General features: G+C 44.0%; 1 long non-coding RNA gene across 1 annotated transcript; it reads left to right on the top strand.

The window, feature by feature from the left end:
• Nucleotides 1-249: 249 nt before the first annotated feature.
• Nucleotides 250-19,890, top strand: LOC147365489 (uncharacterized). Its single transcript, XR_015135595.1, has 3 exons — nucleotides 250-561; nucleotides 3,357-3,524; nucleotides 19,410-19,890. It is a non-coding gene; the product is annotated as an uncharacterized LOC147365489 (long non-coding RNA).
• The last annotated feature ends 187 nt before the right edge of the window (nucleotides 19,891-20,077 follow it).

The following is a 20,077-nucleotide window of genomic DNA, read 5'->3' as shown; positions in this document are numbered from 1 at the left end:
TCCTTGAAGAATGTCCCAGCAGGATAGAAATGAGGATATTCTCAACTCCTTGACTAGAAAAAGTGGGCCCGGCCTGCCACTCTGAAGCACAGAATTCATGAATTAAAGCTAGTTTCAAAGGTTTCTCTGATGACAAAATCTTTCTGAGTAGTACGCTGCCAATCAGCTTTTGAACGTGTTGGTTGGTTTGACTTTCCTAATCCTAACCGATATTATTGACGTTTGTTGGGCGGGGGGTAGTTTAATCAACATAAATTGCCTGCTTCTGGGGACGATGAGGCGGATGCCGCAGGGCAACCGGCACCACCTGCAGTACCGGATTTGGAGCCTCTTTTCAGCGTGGTGTTCTTCCAAAGATGCAGGACACCCTAGACCTGGGCGTTGGCCATGGTTGGGCAGCTTGGGGTGCAGAGATCCGCCCGCACGACTCAGCGCAGCCCCGTACCAGGGAGCAGCAGGAGCGGTAGTGGTCGCTTCTGGTGGCGCAGCTCCAGTGGACACGACGCACAAAGGTCTGGCATCTGGTTGCAGACCTGACCGAGCGCAGTGGCCATCTCGCTGGTGAGCCTCCCGGGCGGGAGCGTCACGGGGGCTGGCTCGGAAGACCTTGCAGAGGCGGTCTTCTAGCGGAGCGCGGCGTGAGCCTATTTCCTTGGGCAATGGGCTAACGTGTGATAGAGACCTTACATAAATTTAAGGATTTTTGTACATTTTCTATCTCTGGTTCCAGGAGCACGTGATCTTTATTCATCTACTGATGGGCACTTGGGTTCTCTGCCTTTGTTTCTGTGAATAATGCTGCAGTCAATACAGGGGTGGTGGGTATCTTTTTGAATTGGTGTTTTCATTTTTCTCTGGATAAATACTCAGAAGTGAAACTGCTAGATCATAAGCTAGTTCTGTTTTTAATTTTTAGAGGAATTTCCATACTTTTCCACAGTGGTTGTGCCAGTTTACATGACCATCAGCAGTGTACCTGGGCTCCCTTTTTCTCCGCATTTTTGCCAACATTTATGGTTTGTTGTCTTTTTGCCACTAGCCATTCTGACAGCATGCGGTGATCTCACTGCAGTTTTTATTTGCACTTCCTGGATGGTTAGTTACATGGATCACACTGCTTCTGTTTGGCGTGTTGTATTCCCTTTTCTGTCTTCAGGAGAGCTGAGATCTTAGGCATTTGCTTCTGGCTTGCTGTTGTCGCTGACACCAGGAGAAAATGGGAAGATAGTTTATCACCCCTGAATGTCCACACAACTAAACATACTGTAAAATGACAGTGACCATGGTAAAGGTTTCTCAGAAATGAAGTGATACCTAAGCAAACTGCTGCTAAATGATGGAAATAAAATGAAGAGCACTTTCTGACATTATGGTAATTATCCCTTGTAGTTTTATCTTAGTAGTAAAGACGTATATATGTGCAATGTGTGCTCAGTCACTTCAGTTCTGTCTGAGTCTTTGCGACCCTATGGACTCTACTCCACCAGGCTCCTCTGTCCATGGGATTCTCCAGGCAAGAATACTGGATTGCCAGTGGGTTGCCATGCCCTCCACCAGGGTATCTTTCTGACCCAGATCCACTATTAATCAAGAGAAAGGTCAATTTAATAGCTCATGAGTGGCATATGTTATAAAAGGATGTCTTCAAGATTGAATAAGAAAACTTTTTTTTTTTTTTTTTAACCTCAGGGGCTTTAATGAACTTAATTTATGTATCAGACAGTTTTACATAGGTATTGGAGTACAGTTGCTTTACATTGTTGCATTAGTTTCTGCTGTGTGAAAACATGTTTTTAAAAAAGTAGAAGCAATATTTGCATGTAAGAATAATGGAAAATATGCACATACTTATTGATGTTAAACATGAGTGCAACTGGGGTAATAGTCTTAAAAATGTGTTGTATTTTTCTTTTTTGTCTCCTTGCATGTATTTTTCTTCTACAGCCTGAAGGATTCATATGGCTGATGGTGGGGATGAACTTATAGGATTGTTACAGTAGGAATATAAAGAGAAAGAAGGAATTCACATTCAATTTCTGCCATATGAAACAGGATTTTGCATTAAGGCAACAGGCTTGTAGGACAAACTTTATTGAGGAAGAGACAATTTTCTCAAATTTAGCACATCAAGAGCAAAGCAAGGGGGGTTTGGATTAGAGTATCAGAGTTTCTACAATAAAGGTAAACAAAAATAAATGCCCGTCTGTGACTATTCCATGAGGCATATGGCCTCAAGGATGAAATGAAATCCTCTTGTCATGAGGGGTTATGGAATAAAGATGGAGGAGAGAGATAGAGTAAATAGTGAGGAATGGAGTATTTCCTGCCATATCAGTAAACAAAAGATATCATAGTCATTAGTGGCTGCAGCCACAGCCTGTGGAGAACTACTGAGCCTGGGAGAACTCAGCAAAGAAGGAACACTTGCCATCTAGCAGGCATCAGACTGCAACCACTCCCAACGGCTGAACCCTGAGGAACCTCAGGATACAAAAACATAGGATACTGGTCACAAATAGCTGAGGTGCATATCAGAGGGATGATTTCAGTAAACCCAGACTCTTGCATCTTCCCGTACATAGAAAAGCACTGCATTCTTTAACTTGCAGTTTCTGGTTTTCTTTAACAGTCATCTATTGATGTTCTGATTACCTGACCTTTGTTGTGAAACTCATATATATCCTAGCTCCCCCTTCGACTCCTCAGAACAGTACTCTCAATGTGACTTGAGATGCTACCTTCCAGGCTTGAAGCCCCCAAAACTCCTGCCAAATGAAAGATTACCCTCAACTTTTATGTTGTGAATATTTTTTAAGTTGACGGTAGAGAATGAGAGACATCCCAGTCTCTCCTCTCTGGGCTAAAATATGTTAAATAATCTAAAGGAAATGACAAGATCAGGGACCTATGTCCCTGATTGGCATTTTGGTGTGAGAGTAAGGGGATTAATTTTTGTAAGTTACAACCTAATTTAAGAAAGTTGTTGTTGTTTAGTCTCTAAGTTGTGTCTGACTCTTTTCTGATCCCATGGACTACCAGGCTCCTCTGTCTATGGAATTTCCCAGGCAAGAATACTGGAGTGGGTTGCCATTTCCTTCTCCAGGGGGTCTTCCTGACCCAGGGATCGAACCCACATCTCCTGCACTGGCAGGTGGATTCTTTACCACTGTGCCACCTGGGAAGCCCCAATTTGTGGGAGAGACAACATTAAATTAAACTTGGTGACTTAGTGGTTTTAGTTGTGAAAGAGGGGCTAAGCTTAGTTTTCTCACTCACCTTTGGTTCATGGCCTAGACAAGAACCAGATGCTTCCAATATTCTTTAGGAATGACAGAAAATTTTGCCATTTGTTCTAGGTGTGAATAGGGGAGAGTGGGAGGAAGTTACCATGTAGCTGAAGACTGCAAGGCAGAACCCGTGGGCCAGGATCATACAAGAGACACACACTTCCAGGGGCCAAGTAAGCCAACAAGTAATGCTAGGCCCACAAGAAGCCAAAGACACCAAGCTACAAACTATACCAGGTGTGTATTTCTGTTGTAAGTGTTGGCAGAGGGACAAGTGACCAGTCTGACTAGTTCAGTTGATCTAGAGGTCAGAGAAGCAAGAGGACACCACTCAGATTATTAGATCCTTTTGTCCATTGCCATGAGCAGCGCCCCATCTGAGGACAAGGGTGGTGGATGGAGGAGTTCTGAAAATCTGGCCTTGGCCTGAGCCTGAGAGTCCCAGTAGATGTTTGTCTGTATCTCCAGTATGATCCCAGGAGGGATCAATGAGTTTCTTCAAGAGATACTTCAGAGTATGATCTCAGACAGACAGATTACTAGATCGGACTGAAATGTAAATGCCTTCCTTCTGCTACTAGCTCATGGGTGTGTCAGCACTTTAGAAGAGTTATAGGCAAGATTTTAAAAATGTGCATTTTTGCTGCCTATCTCAACCAAGGGTGGGAAATTGACAGCCTTAATAAATCAATAAAAACTCTTTAAGTATATAGTATGACAAATGACAGCCACAACAAATTGAAGTGAGAAAACCCTTGACATTTTTAAATTCTAGAAATGTATTGTGAAAATGCTGAATACCTTGAGGGTTGATTCTGACTGCTGTCCACTCGGTATGGAATATGGGTTACTGTTCCTAAGGGCAGTGGGTGTAGAGGTGAGAGTGCAGGCTTTGGGCTCAATTCCAGACTACACCATTCCCTGCACTGGAACTTGGCCAGGTTGCATCTGTGTCCCCATCTGAACATGGGAAGGATCAAACATCTTCAAAGGGTGGCTTTCAGACACATGGGTTAATATGTGTAATATTTAATAAGTGCTTCACTTTAATAAGTGGCTCAGTGGTAAAGAATCCACCTGCCAACGCTGGAGACGCAAAAGATGTGAGTTCGATCCTTGAGTCAGGAAGATCCCCTGGAGTAGGAAATGACAGCCCACTCCAATATTCTTGCCTGGGAAATTTCATGGATAGAAGAGGCTGGCAGGCTATAGTCCATCGGGTCACAAGGAGTTGGAAGTGACTGAGCATACTTGCATGCACAATAAGTGCTCATAAATATTCACTTTCACTTAAAAATAGGGACTCTCTATTGCCTTATGTGAAAACGAACTTGAGAACTGTCTAGGAATAAATCATAGAGGTCTTGCTAGGGGAGCTTCTCTATGGGGCATACCTCTTGAGTGTCCTGAGTTTGTATATTTGGTAGCAACTTTATTCTAAATCTTCAGATTCTTTAGTTGATAGTGAATCATCCTTTTACCTGGTTAAAAAAGAGCAGAAAAAAAGACTACAATATGAGTAGTTCATTAAGAAGAATTCCATTGTGTTTCATCATACTAAATTCCACTTTCAGAGATCAGAATATGATCGTAAGACTTAAGAAACCAGTTATGAATTAGCTTAGTATGTGTATATTTAATGTCACATTAGAGCTCATTTCATGGTTCGGTATAATTTCCCTTAATATTTAAGTGTTCTGTATAACTTGTTTTGGGCTTCCCAGGTGGCTCAGTGGTAAAGAACTCATCTGCCAATGCAGGATACATAAGAGACCCAGGTTCAACCCCTGGGTCAGGGAGATACCCTGGAGAAGGGAATGGCAACCCATTCCAGTATTCTTGCCTGGAGAATCCCATGGGCAGAGGAGTCTGACGGGCTACAGTCCATGGGGCCATAAAGAGTCAGACACGACTGAAGCGAACTAGCACGCATAACTTATTTTGCATTTCTTTTTCTTTTTTTTTATTTTGCATTTCTTACCCATGGGTTTTTCTAATCTGAAAAAATTCACTGACATAATTTCTTAAAGGGGATGAGCTCCCTCAGTTTTCCCCCACACTGTGTAGAAATTCCTTTTATTTGTAATTAAACCACCTCTCTCAAACAAAAAAGTTTCACTTTGTTTTCAGACAAAAGGAATGAGGAAAATGTTGTTTTTGCTTTCATTTTGCATACTAATCTTTGAAATGAGATAGTTTGAAAGTAGACTGGCAACTGAGCTAGATTATTTACCAAAGATCAGAAGACATTGTTCTTTACACACGAGTAAAAAACAGATGATTTCTTAAAATGGCTGTGTACTGTCTATCACTGTGAAATCCAAAGCCCTCTCTCAGGGGTTAGAATTTGGGGACTGTTGTATCAGACCAACTTTCTCAGTGAGGCTTCTGTGCATTTCTGAGTCCTTGCTAAATACGACACATAATGTAGATATTCTGGTCCTTACTTTTTGCTCGGAAATTAAGGAAACAAGCTCCAGATGACTAGCAGTTTTGAATTGAGTGGTTGCATGTGAACTGACTCACTGGAAAAGACCCTGATGCTGGGAAAAACTGAGGGCAGGAGGAGAAGGGGACGACAGAGGATGAAATGGTGGGATGGCATCACCGACTCAATGGACGTGAGTTTGAGTAAACCACAGGAGTTGGTGATGGACAGGGAGGCCTGGCGTGCTGCAGTCCATGGGGTCGCAAAGAGTGGGACGTGACTGAACTGACTGAAGTGATACTCAGTATACTTCTTGAGAAGAATGAAGTGAAAAACAAAAACTGTGTATGTTAGCAGACAGTTCTCCTTGTGTCTCATGCATTTCTGTATTTCTTTTGAGCAGAAGCACTGAGTGACTTTGTTTTGCTTTCAGTTTTTGTCTTGACTTAAAGGAAAATACACAGCTTAAGAGTTGTGAATTTTAAATTTAATTATTTTATTATTTTAAATTTTATTCCTGAAGACTGTAGCCCAAGAGGCAATGACTTAGCTCTGAGGAAACTGCTCTGAAAAGGTAGGGGAGAAACCAGTTTATACCTGACTTTTGGCTAGGGAATATGTACAGTCAAGCATACATCTTGACAAAAGATTATTGCTAACCACCAAAAACAGATATCTCAGGTGAATGACTTTAGTGCTTTTCTATGAATGAGGAGATGCAAGAACCTGGGGTCAGATACACATCTAACTGTATAAGGGACCTCCTTGTCCAAAGCACAGAATGCCTCATGCCGTTATCTCAGTTTCCTCTCAGAGTGCACTGTGGGTCAGCAGTGGGTCACCACTTAACCCGAATGGAACTAGGGTGGTGAACAACACACTTTGTTGTTTGTTCACATTTGTATAGCAAACAGCCTTGGAAGACAGAGACAGTGTCCCCCTCTGAAGCAAATGAGAGGCAAGCTTACTGTCCTTGTAAAAAAGCTAAGGTTCCTGCAACTCACCCTGCTGTATATGCAGGTGTCCCTTGACTGTCTTTGCATTGCCTTCCAGGAACCAGGGCCCAGGGAGCTGACACAAGAAAATGCAAGTACTCTGGTGACTGCTGTTGCTATGAGTAGCCAAGTGTTTTTACTCTGACCCAAGAGTTTTGTGTCTTCTGTCAGGATCTGTAAACTGTGGCAGACTGAGAGTGAAAAAGGAGTCAATCTCCAAAGGAAAGCTGGGGTGCAATTAATTACCAACAATGACCAAATATCTGCTCCCCTGGCAGTACTTTGGTATCAGTGCTCCTTTCCTCCTATTGATTTTCTTACTTAGCAGCTCTCTTTGTCCAAGTCCTAGTCTTCAACGAAGGCCAAGCAAAATCTCTGCAGCCTGGGAATGGCATCAGAACTCTGGTATCTTATTCCTAGAAAAATGCATTGCATAAAGTAGGCATTAAGTAGGTATTTGCTTAATCATTTTGATCTGTGCCCTTCTATGTCTTTTGGCTATAAGATCTTGGGAGACAGAGAGTATAGCATATGGGATTTATTAAACTCTTTATCAAATGTGGGTATACCAAGTGAAAAGAATCTTATTAGACTATAAATACATATTAAAGTGAACTATGTTGATAAATACCTTATTCTGGGGTTCAAACTTATATCACAGGAAAAAATCACTTGCAGTAATATAAATGGATAAAATGTAAATGCTTCCTTTGGTAAAGTACAAGCTGTGTTCTTCTCTGTTCTGAACTTTTGAATCATGCAACTTTTGGCTGTATCCTTGTGGAGAACTTTAAGATTTAGTGTGAAGAGAGATATATACTGGGAAATATTTTTACTTAAAATATTTCACTGGAATTTTGGCAAGTTTGATAAGAAGTTAATAATAAAAATGAAAAGATGAATACAAATGGAAAGGTGGTCTCTGGTTTCAATATCTAAGAGCTAATTTGACCACATATGTGGCTCAAGGTGAACTTCTCTTTGTAAAGATCAACTTAGCATGTCTCAGGACAAATACTATTCTGATCCTCTCTAAGATCATGGACCTCACTTGAAAGTACTCCAAACCATGAGTACCTCTTTTCCATACTCATATCTAGATTCCGTTAAAACCCCATCTCTTCCTTTATTCTCTGAGGTTAATACTTTATAGACCTTAAAGCTCTAAATGTTTAATCATTCTTTTTAGAGCAATTATTTAAAATGATATGGATTTCCAGTGGGTTCAATGATCTACTCAAAGGAATTAAATCCGAAGCAGCTTGTTTTTGCCTTTGGCAGAAATATGTATTCTGAGGCAAAGACCAGCAGATTTGTGGATCTCTGGGGTAAGATCAGGTCCTAAGATCTCAGAGCACAATCAATAGGAAAACATAACCATATATTCAATAAAATATTCTTTTGTTTTTATAAAAGGCTTCATTTTAATACAGATAACCACAAGGGAAAGTTTAATAAGCATGCAGAAAAAAGTAAAACTGGATCGTTTTGAACTTGAAGATAGTGAAAACATATGAAACAAAGAACTGCTATGAAAGCAGTGGTTTCCAAATCTTGTAGCACATTAGAATGACCTGGGGCATCTTTAGAAACTGCTGATGCCTGATTCTCCTCCAACATTGCAGTTTGTTTGGCCTGGGGGTGCCAGCAGGGTGTTAGGACTTTTCCACATGACTCTAGTGTGTAAGCAGAGTTTGGGAACCACCATGTCAGAGTATTTCCTCAAGAAGATCTTTTACGATCTGTGACAGGCTTTAAACGACATTAGTGACTGGTGGTGGGCTCAGTAGTGGCACCCCAAAACATATGTCCATTTCCTATGGTACTTTATTTGGAAAAAAAGAGTCTTTGAAGGTGAAATTAAAGATGACGAGTGGGGAGATCATCTTGGCTTATCTGCGGTTTGGTGGTTTAGTCACTAAGTCGTGTCTGACTCTTGTGACCCCATAGACTGTAGCCTGCCAGGCTCCTCTGTCCATGGGATTCTCCAGGCAAGAATACTGGAGTGGGTTACCATTTCCTTCTCCAGGGAATCTTTCTGATCTAGGAATCGAACCCAGGTCTCCTGTACTGCAGACAGATTCTTTACCAACTGAGCTATTAGGGAAGCCCTGGATGGGCCCTAAATCCAATGCCAAGTGACCTTTTAAGAGGTGGGCAGATTAGACAAATAAGGGAAGAAAGGCCTTGTGACCATGGAGGCAGAGGTACGAGTGATATACCCGCAAGCCCAGGAATGCCCAGAGTCTGGGAGAGGCAAGGAGTGGACCCTAGACCCTCTGGAGGGAGTGTGGCCTGCCAGCATCTTGATTTTGGACTTCTAAAATTGTGAGAGAGTAAATTTCCATTGTTTTTGGTGACTTGTTATGACAACTCTAGAAAACAATACATTACCTAGTGCTGCTGTAGTAGGAGAGTAGATGCTAAAATGAGGGATGCAGGTGATGGATGACAGCCTATTGCTACACACGAATTATAGCCACAGGGCAGCTTTGTATCAGGTTCACATGTTCCCATTGTGGGGAGTTCTGCTGGAGTTACAGCTTGGCAGGCCATCGTTTGCTAAAGCAAAACCTCCTCAGCCTCAAATATCTTTTACACGTGTGTCATTTAGGAATTTTACAGTTGAGACAGAGAGTTCAACTGACCTCCAAACTGGCATGTAGATGATTGACTGATATGTCCTAGTGGAATGCTCAATAGCTTACGTCGAGGATTAAATAGTGGAAACGGGACAGAATTATTTGCATACGGCAGCTCTGTCCGCTCCACGTGTGCTGCATTCTCAGTCAAGCTCAGTCCTTTGGGGGCAGAGAGGAATAACTACAGACCTGTGTCCTCATGGCAGCAGCTGCCTCTATCCCAGAAGTGTCAGCAGACCTCTCCCCATACATCAGTGCAGGTAGCAGTCAGAGGCCTGTCCCCGATGGGGGTGAGCGAGTGTGAAGGGCACATGTCTCTAGACATGCCCTGATGTTCCTGCGTGCATGATTCCACCTCAAGGCTAAATTTTAATGACTAGGGGTTCTTATTTACTGTGATTTATTTTTATAAACAGAATACTTGTATTTTATTAACCTTTACTATCGTTTCCTTCATTTGTTTTTCATTTATTTCTGCTCAGGTCTTTATGATTTCTTTCCTTCTACTAACATTGGGTTTTTATTTATTTATTTATTTTCTTCTTTTTCCAGTTGATTTAGGTGTAAAGGTAGGCTGTCTTTTCCATGTGTTTCTTGTTTCTTGAGGTAGGATTGTACTGCTATCAACATCCCTCTTAGGACTGCTTTTGCTGCATCCCGCAGATTTTGAGTTGTTGTGTTCTCGTTGTCATTTGTTTCTAGAAAGTTTTTTATTTCCCTTTTGATTTCTTCAGTAACCTGTTGGTTATTTAGAAACGTGTTGTGTAATCTCCATGTGTTTGTGTTTCTTACACTTTTTTTTCTTGTAATTGATATCTAGTCTCATAGCATTGTGGTTCTGAGAAGATGCTTGATACAATTTCAATTTCCTTAAATTTGCTGAGGTTGTTCCTCTGATGGGCAAGGCTGAGTGAGGTGATACTCCTGTCTGCTGATGATTGGGTTTGTATTTTTTTTGTTTGTTTGTTTGTTGTTTAGATGAGGCGTCCTGCATAGGGTGCTACTGGTGGTTGGGTGATGCTGGGTCTTGTAATAAAGTGATTTCCTTTGTGTGAGTTCTCACTATTTGATACTCCCCAGGGTGAGTTCCAGGCAAGAGTACTGGAGTGGGGTGCCATTGCCTTTTCACTTTCATGCATTGGAGAAGGAAATGGCAACCCACTCCAGTGTTCTTGCCTGGAGAATCCCAGGGACGGGGGAACCTGGTTAGCTGCCATCTATGGGGTCGCACAGAGTCGGACATGACTGATGCGACTTAGCAGCAGCAGCAGCAGGGTGAGTTCTCTGGTAGTCTAGGTCTTGGAGTCAGTGCTCCCACTCCAAAGGCTCAGGGTTTTGTCTTTGGTCAGGAACAAAGATTCCAGAAGTGGTTTTTTATGGCATTAAGGGAGAGTAAAACAAATATCCAAAAATGAGAAATCAAAGATGAATCCCATACAAATGGCAGTTACAAAATCAGGCAGATAATAATTAAAATAATGGAATATACACATATACATATACACCTATGAGCGAAGTGAAAAAGTCCAACAAAAATAAAGTACAGTAGATTGATCCAGCAAACAAAGCAAATAAAAAATTATATTTACCAGTTAAGAACAAAACTAACTTAAGCACAAACCAGAAAACAAAACTAAAGCAAGGTGCCAAGTAGGGAATAAAGCAATGAAAACAAAACTAACAAATATGTTGAGAGGAAAGGAAAGAAAGAAAGAATAGATATTAAAAGTTAAATAGAGGCAGATAAAGAAGATTTATATACATTAAAGATTAACTTCAAGGGGAAAAGAACAGTAGGAAAGGCAAATGAAGGAATACATGTAGAAACATATAATAGGTTTAAAAAATTAAAATTAGGAAAGAGAGGAAAGAGGAAAAAATGGAAGAAGAAAGCAAAAAGGGGAAAAAAAGGGAAACTCCACAGAACTGCAAAGCCTAATGTAGAGACAGAGGTTGATAACAAGGAAAGTGTGACTGAATAAACACATATACATATATATCCATAAGCAAAATCAAAACAGTCCAGCAAAAATTAAATACAACAGATTGACCCAGCGAAAAAAGGAAACCAAAAATTATATCTACCAGAACAAAACTAACTAAAGCACAAACTGGAAAAGCTAAAGCAAAGTGCCAACTGGGAAATAAAGCAATGAAAATAAAACTAACAAATACGTTGAGAGGAAAGGAGAGAAAGAAAACAATACATGTGCAAAGTTAAATAGAGGTAAAGATTTATATATGTTAAAGATTAACTGCAAGAGGAAAAGAATAATAGGAAAAGCAGATGAAGGAATAGATGTAGAAAAAGTATAATAGGTTAAAAAATTAAAAATTAAAAAAAGAGAAAAGAGAAAAAAAGAGTTAAACTCCACAGAACTGCAAAAACCCAACATAGAGGCAGAGGTTTATGACAAAAATAAAAAATATGACTGAGGAAAAAAAAAAAAAAGCTTAAAAGCTTAATTGGATTTCTTAGTGCCAATAAAATTGACACCTACAACAGAGGGGGCAAAAAAGGTTAAAAAAAATCCAAGTGAATGTACAGAACAAGTCAAAAACTGACAATAATAAAGGTTTATCTTGAGTCACTGCTGTCGGAGTCCTTTCTCACACTGGGAATCCCAGTCCACCTTGCCTCCCTAGGATGCCCTCCTGTGCTGATCATGGACCTGCTGTGGGGCAGCTCAGATTCTCATCTGGTCCTACTCCTGTGTGTTCTTGCCTCCAGTGTCCACAGCTATCAGAGCTAGCACGTTTTCTCTGTGGGAGCTCTCAGTGGCCTTTTATATATTCCATAGGCACGGAGTCTGCCTAGTTGATTGTGTGGATGTAATCTGCAGCTTGTACAGCTGGTGGGAAGGTTTTGGGTCTTCTTCCTAGCCACACTGCCCCTGGGTTTCACCTGTGGTGTTATTTCCACCTCTGCATGGGGTTTAGGTCCTGAGGCTGCCCTGGAGGACTTGGGTTTCCCCTGTGAGGGCCAGGGGTGGAGGTGGTGCAGCTGCCTGGGTTGCAGGGGTTCTGGCAGTACCAGGTACTCAGGGGGGTTGGCAGCTAGGGCAGCAGGAAATATAGCGCTCTAGAAGGGTATGGCAACCAGTATTGGCCAATATGCTACAGTATTCCTGCCTGGAGAACCCCTCTCTGACAGAGGAGCCTGGCAAGCCACAGTCTACAGGGTCGCAAAGAGTTGGACAGAACTAAAGCGACCCTGCACGTATAAACACAAGACTTTTTTTTTTTTTGCCTGTGGCAGCTCTGCCCCAGTGAGGGTTGAGCGTGAAGGTGGTGCAGCTGCTTGTCTTGGGGGGACCCTGGCGGCGCCAAGTGTGCAGGGACACGGACTGCCTCCGCGGCAGGAGTTATGGCCCGATCAGAGGCTTTTTTCCAGCCTCTTGTAGCTGGTGATCAGGAGGCCTCTTTGGCCAGTCTTTCTCCGTAGCTCCCCCCATTCAGACACTTAGAGGGATCTCTTGCCTGGGGTCCATCTCTGTTGTTCGGGCTTCAGGCACTTAGAGGGCCACCCTGGGTGGGGTCCTGCTTTGTAGTTCGGTGCATCAGTCACTGAAAGGAGCACAATGAGTGGGGTCCTGCTCTGTAGTTCTGTAGTCAGGCGTTTGATGGGCCAGCCTCTGTTGTTCAGCTGCCGATGCTGGCATGTGGAGAGAGAAGTATCAGCAGTATCGCCTTGCTTCCATGGCCTCCTGGCTTTCCTCCACAGGCATTTCCCACCACGATCTCCTCCCTCACATCCCCTCGGTCCGTCTCTCCACAGTCAACAGCAGCCCTTGCACTGGGATTGCTTCACAATCCCTAAACTCCAGCTCCCAGCCGCTGCCCTTTCCAGGAAACCTGCATTCCTACCTGGCATATGTATGGTTGTGTTCAGTTCAGTTCAGTTCAGTTGCTCAGTGGTGTCCTACTCTTTGCGACCCCATGAATTGCAGCACGCCAGGCCTCCCTGTCCATCACCAACTCCCGGAGTTCACTCAAACTCATGTCCATTGAGTCGGTGATGCCATCCAGCCATCTCATCCTCTGCCGTCCCCTTCTCCTCCTGCCCCCAATCCCTCCCAGCATCAGAGTCTTTTCCAATGAGTCAACTCTTCGCGTGAGGTGGCCAAAGTACTGGAGTTTCAGCTTTAGCATCATTCCTTCCAAAGAAATCCCAGGACTGATCTCCTTTAGAATGGACTGGTTGGATCTTCTTGCAGTCCATGGGACTCTCAAGAGTCTTCTCCAACATCAAGTTCAAAAGCATCAATTCTTCGGTGCTCAGCTTTCTTCACAGTCCAACTCTCACATCCATACATGACTACTGGAAAAACCATAGCCTTGACTAGACAGACCTTTGTTAGCAAAGCAATGTCTCTGCTTTTGAATATGCTATCTAGGTTGGTCATAAGTTTCCTTCCAAGGAGTAAGCGTCTTTTAATTTCATGGGTGCAATCACCATCTGCAGTGATTTTGGAGCCCCCCCAAAATAAAGTCTGACACTGTTTCCACTGTTTCCCCATGTATTTCTCATGAAGTGATGGGACCGGATGCCATGATCTTCGTTTTCTGAATGTTGAGCTTTTTTTGAATGTTGAGCTTTAAGACAATATTTTCACTCTCCTCTTTCACCTTCATCAAGAGGCTTTTTAGTTCCTCTTCACTTTCTGCCATAAGGGTGGTGTCATCTGCATATCTGAGGTTATTGATATTTCTCCTGGCAATCTTGATTCCAGCTTGTGCTTCTTCTAAACCAGCGTTTCTCATGATGTACTCTGCATATAAGTTAAATAAGCAGGGTGACAATATACAGCCTTGACATACTCCTTTTCCTATTTGGAACCAGTCTGTTGTTCCATGTCCAGTTCTAACTGTTGCTTCCTGACCTTCATGTAGGTTTCTCAAGAGGCAGGTCAGGTGGTCTGGTATTCCTATCTCTTTCAGAATTTTCCACAGTTTATTGTGATCTGCACAAAGGCTTTGGCATAGTCAATAAAGCAGAAATAGATGTTTTTCTGGAATTCTCTTGCTTTTTCCATGATCCAGCAGATGTTGGCAATTTGATCTCTGGTTCCTCTGCCTTTTCTAAAACCAGCTTGAACGTCTGGAAGTTCATGGTTCACGTATTGCTGAAGCCTGGCTTGGAGAATTTTGAGCATTAGAATAGGGAAAAGGAGTCCAAAATGGCGGTGACTAAAAGACAAGGAAGGGAAAAGCCCATGAAAATAGAACAGAGGAAGGTCAGAGGAAGTTGCGAGGACTGGAGTGAGGACTTGAGGTAGAACAGCACTCCTGGCTAAGCCCAATTTGCATAGGGCAGGCCCAGCAGGAAGAAAACATATAAAAGGAGGAGTCCAGTGCTCTCTCGCTCTCTCTCTCCCACGTGTGTATGCTCTTTCTCTCTCTCTCCTGTGTGTGTACACTCTCTCTCTCTACCCCCTTCCCCCGTGTGCGTGCTGGCATACTCCTCCACTCTCTTCTCTTCTTCGAGGTTGGATTCTCCTGCTGTCTTCTAAATAAAATAGAGCTGTAACACTGATTTGTCTAAGAGCTATGACACGGTTTGTTCAAGACCCGAGAGCTGTCTGTCGCTCCAAATCATTGTTGTGACGAGACAAGAACTGAGAAGCATACACTCGCCGGACATCTATGGTGCTGTGACTCGGATTTAACCTGGCTGAAACAACCTCTGCGCGGAAGAGGCCAAGCACAGCAGGAGCCCAACTCAGTGAAGCTCCTGCGGTAGAAGCGGAACGCGAAGAAAACCCAGCTCTGGGGAAGGCCCATCGTGCTGGGAACCGGGATAGTGAAAAACAAACTCAGCAGAAAGCTCACGTGGCTCAGCCTCAGATTCCAGAAGACCTCCGGTTAAGGTAGGGGATCTTCGCTCCTATGGCTGGAGGGACATGCCTAACAAAATCTTAATTCCTTTACAGTCTTTTGTTTCTTGTTTCCTTGAACCCCCTGTGAACAGACGGGTGGCAGTGGCGCAATTGAGGGACTCTGGAGAGGCTACTCTTCGGTATGTCCCAAGGCACTATCTGCTGGGCCCCAGTAGCTGTTACCCAAGCTGGCGGGGGTTCTTCTGTCCTACTCTTCTCTGTGCCAAGAATCAGGCCAATGAAAACTGTGAGCATTGGTCAGATATTTAGCAAATTTTATGGCAGGCTATGAAGGGGATCTCTAGTCTTTCCCATTCTGTTGTTTTCCTCTATTTCTTTGCCTTGATCACTGAGGAAGGCTTTCTTATCTCTTCTTGCTATTCTTTGGAACTCTGCATTCAGATGCTTATATCTTTCCTTTTCTCCTTTGCTTTTTGCTTCTCTTCTTTTCACAGCTATTTGTAAGGCCTCCCCAGACAGCCATTTGCTTTTTTGCATTTCTTTTCCATGGGGATGGTCTTGATCCCTGTCCCCTGTGGCTGTGACTGGCACACTAAGCGCAGGCGGCTGCGACCGGCACACTAAGCGCGGCCGAGAGGAGCTATCCCATGTCCGAGGTCAGGGGCAGAAGCCGGGAGGACCCCATGCCCGAAGGGCGGCAGCCAAGAGGAGTTACCCCACATCTGAGGTGAGGGGCAGCGGCCGAGAATGCCAGGCTGCGACGGCACAGAAACGGCCGAGAGGAGCTATCCTGCACCTGAGGTCAGGGGGAGCGGCCGAGAGGAGCTACCCTGCATCCGAGGTCAGGGGCAGTGACGAGAGGAGTTACCCTGAGTCCGAGGTCAGGGGTGGTGGCCAGGAGGAGTTACCCCACACCCGAGGCCAGGGGCGGTGGCCGGGAGGACCAACCCCATGTCCAAGGAGCGGTGGCTGCACGGGCGCAGGAGGGCCTAGAGGAGCTATCCCACATTGAAGGTCAGGAAGGGCAGCGGTGAGGAGATACCCCTCGTCCAAGGTAAGGAGCAGTGGCTGCACTTTGCTGGAGCAGCCATGAAGAGATACCCCACGCCCAAGGTAAGACAAACCCAAGTAAGACGGAAGGTGTTGCAAGAGGGCATCAGAAGGCAGACACACTGAAACCATACTCACAGAAAACTAGTCAATCTAATCACACCAGGAGCACAGTCTTGTCTAACGCAGTGAAACTAAGCCATGCCTGTGGGGCAACCCAAGATGGGCGGGTCATGGTGGAGAGATCTGACAGAATGTGGTCCACTGGAGAAGGCAATGGCAAACTGCTTCAGTATTCTTGCCTTGAGAACCCCATGAACAGTATGAAAAGGCAAAATGATAGGATACTGAAAGAGGAACTCCCCAGGTCAGTAGGGGCCCAATGTGCTACTGGAGATCAGTGGAGAAATAACTCCAGAAAGAATGAAGGGATGGAGCCAAAGCAAAAACAATACCCAGCTGTGGATGTGACTGGTGATAGAAGCAAGGTCCGATGCTGTAAAGAGCAGTATTGCATAGGAACCTGGAATGTCAGGTCCATGAATCAAGGCAAATTGGAAGTGGTCAAACAAGAGATGGCAAGACATTCTAGGAATGTCGACATTCTAGGAATCAGCAAACTCAAATGGACTGGAGTGGGTGAATTTAACTCAGATGACCATTATATCTACTACTGTGGGCAGGAATCCCTCAGAAGGAATGGAGTAGCCATCATGGTCAACAAAAGAGTCTGAAATGCAGTACTTGGATGCAATCTCAAAAACGACAGAATGATCTCTGTTCATTTCCAAGGCAAACCATTCAATATCACAGTAATCCAAGTCTATGCCCCAACCAGTAATGCTGAAGAAGCTGAAGTTGAACGGTTCTATGAAGACCTACAAGACCTTTTAGAACTAACACCCAAAAAAGATATCCTTCTCATTATAGGGGACTGGAATGCAAAAGTAGGAAGTCAAGAAACACCTGGAGTAACAGGCAAATTTGGCCTTGGAATATGGAATGAAGCAGGGCAAAGACTAATAGAGTTTTGCCAAGAAAATGCACTGGTAATAACAAACACTCTCTTCCAACAACACAAGAGAAGACTCTACACATGGACATCACCAGATGATCAACACTGAAATCAGATTGATTATATTCTTTGCAGCCAAAGATGGAGAAGCTCTATACAGTCAGCAAAAACAAGACCCGGAGCTGACTGTGGCTCAGATCATGAACTCCTTATTGCCAAATTCAGACTGAAATAGAAGAAAGTAGGGGAAATCACTAGACCATTCAGGTATGACCTAAATCCAATCCCTTATGATTACATAGTGGAAGTGAGAAATAGATTTAAGGGCCTAGATCTGATAGATAGAGTGCCTGATGAACTATGGAATGAGGTTCATGACTCGAGCTTTAGAGCTGGGAAAAGGAAAAAGAATAGCCATTTATACTGACTCCAAGTCTGCCTTTCTGGTGCTACATGCACATGCAGCTATTTGGAAAGAAAGGGGCCACTTGGTCACCCGAGGGTCCCCAATCAAATATGGTGATCAAATTCTTAGACTCTTGGAGGTAGTCCATCTGCCCACTGAAGTTTCAGTCTCCCACTGTAAAGGACACCAAAAAGGGAGCACGGAAGTGGCATGAAGGGACCAAGCAGCTGATCTGGCAGCTAAGAAAGCAGCATTATGGAACCATGACCTAATAGGGGTTGCCACCTTAGTTCCACAGACTAATTTGCCAGAAATTCCTTCATATACTGAAAGTGAGACTCTTAAAGCTAAGAGTGAGGGCTTTCAAGAAGATCATATGCAGTGGTTCCAAAAGGAGGGACTCTTTTCTCTGCCTGGGAACCTCCAATGGAAGTTGGTTAACTCCTTACATGCCACCACTCATTTAGGGGAAAAGGCCCTCCAAAAATTACTAGAAAGTTCCTTCAGAGGAACAGGTTTCCAAACATCTATAAGACAGGTGGTCTCCTCTTGTCCCACTTGCCAATTAAACAACCTCCAAGGAGCTCAAAGACCCCAGGTGGCCCAGCCCATCCAATGACATGGGACCTATCCAGGAGAGGAATGGCAGATGGACTTCACCCAGATGCCATTTTCTCAAGGGTATAAATACCTATTAGTCATGATAAATACATTCACAGGATGGATTGAAGGCTTTCCCACCTGGACTGAGAAGGCTGAGGAGGTGGTAAAAAAAACTGCTCCATGAAATCATTCCAAGATTTGGTCTGCCCAGGTCATTCCAAAGTGACAATGGGACATCATTTAGTTCTAAGGTCACCCAAGGAGTCTCGAAAGCATTGGGCATTACTTATTACCTCCATTGTGCGTGGAGGCCTCAGTCTTCAGGAAAAGTAGCAAGGGCCAACCAATTCTTAAAATCAGCGGTAAAAAAGATAACCCAGGAGACCTCACTGGGATGGAAGGAGGCTTTACCAATAGCCCTCCTCTGCACCCCTATTGGTCCTAAAGAACAGGTTGGTCTTAGTCCTTATGAGATACTATATGGGAGACCTTTTGTTTATGTCAATGACCTCTTCCTAGATACAGAGGTTCAGACCCTCCAGTCTTATACCATGGCCATTGGACAATTCCAACAGGATATATGCTTGTAGGGTATGAACCAGGACCCAAAAGATTCTAAGGAATCACCATCCAGGGGCTCAAGTCCTAATTAAAGTCTGGAAAGATGGGTCCCCAAAGGCTCAACTCCAGCCCACATGGAAGAGCCCCTATCCTATAATACTTTATATCCCCACAGCAGTCAAGGTACCAGGACATGACTCCTGGCGTTCACTACTCATGAGTCAAGCCATGGAAAAAACAGAAGAGGACACTCAATACACCTGTGAGCCCCTAGGAGATCTCAGATACCTATTCAGGACTACCAATGAGTGCCATTCTAATGAACACCCCCAAAATCTGGTTTCTGGGGTTAAGATTTCTCAGGATAGCTCTAAAGAGCCAGCATAGCTTGGCAGGGATTATACTCCAAAAACAGGCAGGAGATAAATCTTCTGATCCCTGAACAAGGAGGGACTTGAGCCATCCTGGCGATGTGAATTTGGAATTGGCTAATGCCCCTACTAGTCCTTGTCATGCCATATTTATGCTGCTTATGATTGTTCCATGCATTATTAATTGTCTAACCTGTTTGTCTCTGTTCAGGTCAACAAGCTACAACATGTGGTCCCAGTTCAACAAAGATACAAAACTACAGCTGACCATGGAAAATACAACTCACCCTTAGATGGACACCGCTATGAGGACTCTGAGGCCTGAGACTAGCAAGAGGGGGAGGCACAATACCTCTTGCTGTCCCAGTTCAGCAGGAAGTAGCCAGAAAGACCTTGATGCCCCTATTCCCAAATAATTGGCCTCCCATCTCTTGAGGGGGGAATGTTATGTAGATAGAATAGGGAAAAGGAGTCCAAAATGGCAGTGGCTAAAAGACAAGGAAGAGAAAAGCCCATGAAAATAGAACAGAGGAAGGTCAAAGGAAGGTCCAAGGACTGGAGTGAGGACTTCAGGTAGAACAGCATTCCTGGCTGAGCCCAATTTGCACAGGGCAGGCCCAGCGGGAGGAGGAGCCAAGCGCGCGCTCTCTCTCTCCTGCGTTCGTTCTCTCTCTCTCTCTCTCTCTCTCTCTCTCTTTCTCCCCCCCCTCCCCCCACCCCCACCCCCACCCCGCGCGGGCACTGGCGTGCTCCTCCACTCTCTTCTCTTCTTCTTAGGATGGATTCTCCTGCTGCTTTCTAAATAAAATAGAGCTGTAACACTGATTTGTCTAAGAGCTATGACACGGTTTGTTCAAGACCTGAGAGCTGTGACGCGCA

The sequence above is a fragment of the Bos grunniens genome, chromosome 10 (genome assembly GCF_055505025.1).
Source record: "Bos grunniens cultivar Pamir isolate PY7600 chromosome 10, Bosgru_T2T1.0, whole genome shotgun sequence".
Taxonomy (NCBI): domain Eukaryota; kingdom Metazoa; phylum Chordata; class Mammalia; order Artiodactyla; family Bovidae; genus Bos; species Bos grunniens.
This window is presented reverse-complemented; position numbering and strand designations above follow the sequence as displayed.